Genomic DNA, 6,819 nt, shown 5'->3' on the forward strand with positions numbered 1-6,819 from the left:
AGCATTCCAGAAATTTTCAGTGTCAACACTCTGTTTACTTTTTTCATAGACAACATTCACAACCTATTAGTTTGTTTGTTTGTTTGTTTTTGCCAGTCCTGGGGCTTAAAATTAGAGCCTTGGCACCGTCCTTGAGCTTCTTTTGCTCCACACTAGAGCTCTGCTACTTGAGCCACTGCACCATGTCTGGCTTTTCCTGTCTATGTGGTACTGAGGAATCAAACACAGGGAGGGCTTCATGCCTTCAAGGCAAGCACTCTACACTAGGCCACACTCCTGGCCCTTAGTTTTGTCTTAATAATCTATTTTTGTACTTTGCCTCTGACTACTCAAAGTACTTAGAGTCTCTTAATCTAGTGATCATGGTGCAATTCTCTTCCCACCACCCCAGGGTCTCTATGGCTTTTTCTATTTGTCTTAAAGCACAAAGGCAGGGACATTGTTTTTGAGAAGGAAGGTCAGTATAGTCAATGAGTGCTGTAAAATGATGAGCATTTACAATCACCTCTTCCTAATGCTCAAGTTCGTACTTGAGTAGGTAATGTTCTATCCTGTAGGCTTACTACATTGCTGAGTGCTTTCTGGGTTGCTTGGAAATTTTCCAAGACTTTTAAAGATGTCTGAGTTTAAGTTTGTGAATATAACAGAAATGCTGTATGTCTTTTAAACTAATACAAAACACTTGGAATTTTAAAGAAACTGTGTTATAATATTGTTATTTCACTTTGCTAGTTTCCTATTTCAGCCCATACATTCGAGTGAATATTTGCACCATTAAAGTTGCTTAGCCTTGAATGATAAATTTGTTAGTAGAAATTGGAGAGTTAATTTGTAAAATTTTCTTTTTCTTTTCTTTTTTGCCAGGCCTGGGGTTTGAACACAGGGCTTGAGCACTGTCCTTAGGCTTTCTCAGGGGTAGTGGTCTGCCAGTTGAGTCCAGAGCACCACTTCCAGTTTTTTCTATTTATGTGGTACCAAGGAAGCAAACCCATGCATGGTAGGCAAGCACTCTACCACTAGGCCAAACTCCCAGCCCAGAAATTTATTTTTCTACTTCCAATATGTTCATTATGCCTAGGAATAACTTGTCAGATGAGTAAATCACTCAGTGTATCAATTGCTGCACTATTTCACTTCTGAACATGTTGAATGATAGTTACAAAGGAAAGAGGAACAGAGTCAATACAGAATAAATATTAACTGGTCTGCTGAGAAAGAAAGTGAATGGTTTTATGAATGACAACTTTTCCCCACTAGTATGAGAAACTCAAACAATATTCTAGGAGAGTAAAGTATTTTTCCATGACCTCTCTTTTCATTTTTGAATATGTCTAACATTCACAATAAGAATTATGTAAGAATAAAAATGTTACTGCTATAGTGCTTTCTCTAGTGGCTCTCCAAAAGGCAAAAGGTAATTGAACACTCTTCAGTGTAAAAAGGAAAGTACTCTTGATTCATGGTCACCTTTTGTTTGATTCAATATCACCTCTTTATCTTGCTTATTTGGTAGAAAGACTAACTTATTTTCTAGAATACCTTCGGTCTGCAGAACTGATTATATACTTTTTTGTGGGTCATGGGGCTTATACTAGTCCTGGGCGCTGTCCCTGAGCTCTTCAGCTCAAGGCTACTGCCCTACCCTTGAGCCAAGCCCCAGTTCTTGTTTTCTAGAGGATAATTGGAGATAAGAGTCTCAGGTCCTAGTTGCCCAGGTTGGCTTTGAACTTTGATCCTCAGATCTCAGCCTTCTGAGTAGCTAGTATTACAGGCATGAGCCACCGCGCCTGGCCTGATTATTCACTTTTAATGAGAGAGAACAAACAGAGAGACTCCTTTGTATTTTTTCATATATTTTTATTGTAATTAATAGAAGGGTTACACTATATTCACCAGATAGAAGGTGCATTACTTCACAAACATTGATACCCTTTCTCAGGTCTTGGACCCCATTTCCTTCCCCCACTCCTGCCCCTCATCTTTTTTCCCCACTTCCCTATCCTATTTCAAATAACCAAATAAACATATATACAATATATCAGATAACAAAGTGAGATACTGTAACAGTATGAGATAACCAAGGGACAGCAAAAGAGATTAGAGATAACATAGTACATTAAGGACAACAATCACTCAATATATGGCTTTTGTTTCTATATCCTGGAGGTCTTTTCATTTAGCGTCATACTATATGGCCTTACGTTTTGCTCTGTTGCAGATCTCTGCTAGTAGAGCCCAAGGATTCTACTGATTATGACAAATGAGGGAAACCACTGAGCCTGTGTTCCTTTGAGTCTGGCTTACTTCACTTACTATGATTTTTTCTAAGTCTTTCCATTTCCTTACAAATGGGGGGATGTCATTCTTTCTGACAGCAGCATGTAGAATTCCCTGCAGAGAGCAAAAGAATCATTGACCCACAGTAGTGAGTTTACTGCTGGGAGGAATTTGCCTCTTCCAATCTCTTCTAAAGACATTTGGAAATGTATGGAAACAATTGCTGTTGTTTATTGTGTTGGCACCGGGTATTTTACTTAGGACCTCATATTCTCACATGTTTGTTGGTTTTGTTCCACTGAACCACACTTCTATTTCGAGTGTTTTTGTGCTTTGATGATACCCCCAAAACAGAACTGTACTGTTAATACTAGTCATGAATAACTTGCCTCACCAAATCACCTATGTCCTTATTCTAATGAGGATGTTTTCAGGGTAGCTCTTAATTTGGTTGCTCCACACTTTGAAGCAAATGCCTGCTTTTCAGATGCAATTACCAAAATGTTCAGTAAAGAAGGTTGCTATTCTCTCACTGTTACTTCTAAGGCTTGCTTGGTCTTTCCTAATTCCCGGAAAGGTATTCTGGAGAAGAGATTGCAAACATTTTCTCTAAAGCACTCACAATAAATATTGTAGGATTTTCTGACCATAATATCTTCCTAACTACTTTATTTCACTCTCACAAAAGTAATCATATCCCGAAGGCATACATGGTAGTATTTGTTAATGGATTCTGAATTCTGAATTTCATGTGATTTTTCCATGTCATAAAATACTCTTTAATTTCAACCATTTTCAGTATATAGAAAATAAACAACTGTTCCTTATGTCATAAAGGCAGCTAAACTCCCTATCACCTGTCAACTATCTTTGTGTCTCTTGGTTACATTGCATGTTTTGAATATATGCAAAGTGCTTTTGTTTTCCTCTTCTGAATTTTTATTTTTCTGGAAAACAGCATCAGTTCAAATCTGATTTCTAGTTTAGCTCCACTCTGCATTCTAGGAAAATGTGGCAATAAAAAAGTCCTATACTTGTTGCTTAGTTTGGTTTCAGTTGATCTGTGCTCCCAGTTACCCATAGACTAGGTGCCCTGATTTTTAGAGCCTTGCACAGGAGTTAAGAAGAGTATATTTTTTTGCCAGTCCAGAGGCTTGAACACAGGGCCTAGGCACTGTCCTTGGGCTTCCTCAAGGCTAGTGCTCTACCACTTGAGCCACAGCACATTTCTGGCTTTTTAATTCTGTGTGAGTAGTACTGAAGAATTGAACTCAGGGCTTCATGCATGCTAGGCAGGCACTCTACCTCTAGGCCATGCTCCCAGCCCCTAGAGGAGTATTTAAAAGCAACGGAACTAGGTGATGTATATGGTTAATGTATTATTTACATACAGCTATGTGGCAAATTACCACTGATTTGTAGTCAGTCTTGGAGATGAGTAGTCTAAAATCGGGTATAAGGGGTAAAAAATCAAAATGTCAGCTGAGACATGCGCCCTCTGAAAGCTAATAGGAAATAATGTTTTGCCTTGCCTGTTCTAGTTTCTTGAGTTATATTCTTCATTCTTGTAAGGGCTATGACTTTTCTCCTGCACCTTGCAGATTTCCCATTTCTTTTATTTTTTTTTCCAGTCCTAGGGCTTGAACTCAGGACCTGAGCACTGCCCTTGGGTTTTCTCAAGGTTACAGATCTACCACTTGAGCCACAGCACCACTTCTGGCTTTTTCTGTAGATATGGTACTGAGGAATAGAACCTGGGTTGTGGTGCATGCTAGGCAAGCACTCTACCACTAACCCAAACTCCCGGCCTGATTTCCCATTTCTTTACCAACCAAGCCAACAGAATACCTTGCTTTAGCCATCATATTACCTTCTTATTTGTGTTGCTACACCCCTCCGTCTGTCTTTTTCTTATTACTATTGAACTCAGAGCTTTGCACTTGTTTGGCAAACACTCCACCGCTTAAGTCATACCCTCATCACTTTTTCTTTTAGCTTACTTTTCAGATAAGGTATCACACTAACTTTGAGTAGCTGGCCTTTTACAGTAATCCTTTTACTTCCACTTCTCCAGTAGCTGGGATTAGAGGTGTGCACTGCCACAGCCAATTCCCTTTTTGTCTCTTTTTTTGGATTATATTTTCCTCATTTTAAAATTTTAATTTTTATTGCAAAGGTGATGTACCGAGGGATTACAGTTAGATAAAGCCAGGTATTGAGTGCATTTCTTTTTGAATAGTGTCATCCCCTCCCTCATTTTCTCTCAGCATTTCTCCTCACTCCCTTACGTCTCCCATAATTCCATTTCTAGCATAGTGTTTAATGAGTATCTGTGATACTGCATTAGTTAACCCCTTTGTCTCTTAATAAGGACACGTATTATTAAACGTAGCATCAACCAGGATAATCCTCCTGTCTTAAGACTCAATCATATATATAAACTTCCACTGACACGTAAGTAAACATTCAGAACTTCCAGAGATTAGGTCATTAGACAGCTTATTGCAGTTTCACCTTTGACTCTCAAAACTTTATAATTCTCCTACATGGAAAATATATTTATTTACTTAATTCCAATGTTCTCCAAAGTATCAAAACATTACAGTTCATATCTAAAGTCACCTATAAAATGTGTAATCAGGTGTGAGAAAGGGTCTGGCCAGATCTAGAGGCAAACATTCTTCATCAGTGGATCCGTAAGCTAGAAAAATAACTATTATATGATTCGTGGTGTCAGAAACATGGAATTGCAGACATTCCCCATCAAAATGGAAGAAAGTGAAAATTTATGAGCTCCAATCTTCTAATCCAACCAGACCAATAACATTGCATTTCAATATTCGTCTGTGGTCAGAGGGTTCTGTGTCTGAGGTATTACCTTGTAATTCCAAGGTTTGATCTCATTCCTCCTTCCCTTTCACTTTAAGGATAGTATATGTTTACAATGCAGTACTTCAGTGAGCTTATAGGATTTTGGAAGCCCAGTATCTTTTGTTTACTTCTTTCTCTGTTACTCTCACTTCGAACTGGCAGTGCTTCTGTTAGTATACTATTCTTTATCATCTGGCCCTCCTCTATATGTTCCGTATGTATTTTTCTGGATAATCTTATCTCTGTTTCTGGATTCTTCTGAGATGTATGAGGGAATTCATCAATTATGTGTTTAGCTTTTAAAATTATATTTTGTTTTAAATTAGAATATATTAATCATTTGAAGGAGTTTCATTGTGATAATTTCACAAATGTGCAGTTTACATTGTACATTGTGCACTTTCAGAGTACAGTGCATACATTGCACAGTGTGCTTTGAGCAAGTTTATTACTTTATATTTCCATACTCTCCTACTCCCCTTTTTTTTGCCAGTCCTGGGCTTTGGCTCAGTGCCTGAGCACTGTCCTTGGACTTTCTGAAGGCTAGAGCTCTACCACTTGAGCCTCAGCACCACTTCCAGCTTTTTTCTATGTATGTGGTACCGAGGAATCGAACCTGGGTCTTCATGCATGCTAGGCAAGCACTTTAACCACTAGGCCAAACTCCTGGCCCCTCTCCTACTCCGCTTTTCAAGCAGCATTTGACATCATGTTGTCTATACACACACACACGCACACACATAGTTATGCATGTGTAACATACTTCTAGCTTCATGCCTCATTACACTTTCTTTACTTCTTTCCCATCCCAGTGATCCCTGCAGACAGTACTGATTTTACATTCATCCCATCCTGATCATGGTCATCATGATCATCATCATTTTTGATGTAGCTTCCACAAGTGAGCACAAATATGTGATGTTTTGTTTTGGCCTTGCTTAATATGTTAAGTTCAAACTATTTTCTTGTGAATGACGTAATTTCATTTTGATGATATGAGAGGGAGAGTTGGTTACATCAACTGATTCGACAGATTGGGTATTATTGACAGAACTATAATAAACATGAGTATATAGCTATATCTTGTGTATATTCATTTCAGATATAGTCCCAAGAGTGGTATGGAAGAGTCATAAGGTATATAGGCCTAGTTGCCTAGTTTTAATTATGAGTAACTTCCATATGTTTTCTGTACTGGTTGTACTACTGTACATTGCCACCAACAGTGTAAATCTTTGCCAGCATTTGTTCTTCTGATGATTCTCTCTTTCTCCTCCCCCTCCCTCTCTCTTTTCTTTCTTTGTCAGCCCTTGGGCTTGAACTCTGGGCCTGGGTGCTGTACCACGTTGAACCACAGCACCACTTCTGGTTTTCTGGTGGTTAATTGGAGATAAGAGTCTCACAGACTTTCCTGCCTAGGCTGGCTTTGAACCTCGATCCTCAGATCAATCTCCTGAGTAGCTAGGATTACAGATATGAGCCACCAAACACCTGACCCTGGCTCCTAATGATTTTCAACTCTGATAGAAACAAAAATCCTTTCTTGGTGAAATGGAGACTGAACCAAAGCATAATCTGTCCCTTCCCTCGACCACACAAGTGCTACTGATTCTCTCTGTCTTCCCTTACCCCAACATTTGGAAAGAGCCACCCTCATGAGCCATCCAGTGA

Source organism: Megascapheus bottae, chromosome X (assembly GCF_031878675.1).
Source record: "Megascapheus bottae isolate mThoBot1 chromosome X, mThoBot2.hap1, whole genome shotgun sequence".
Lineage (NCBI taxonomy): Eukaryota > Metazoa > Chordata > Mammalia > Rodentia > Geomyidae > Megascapheus > Megascapheus bottae.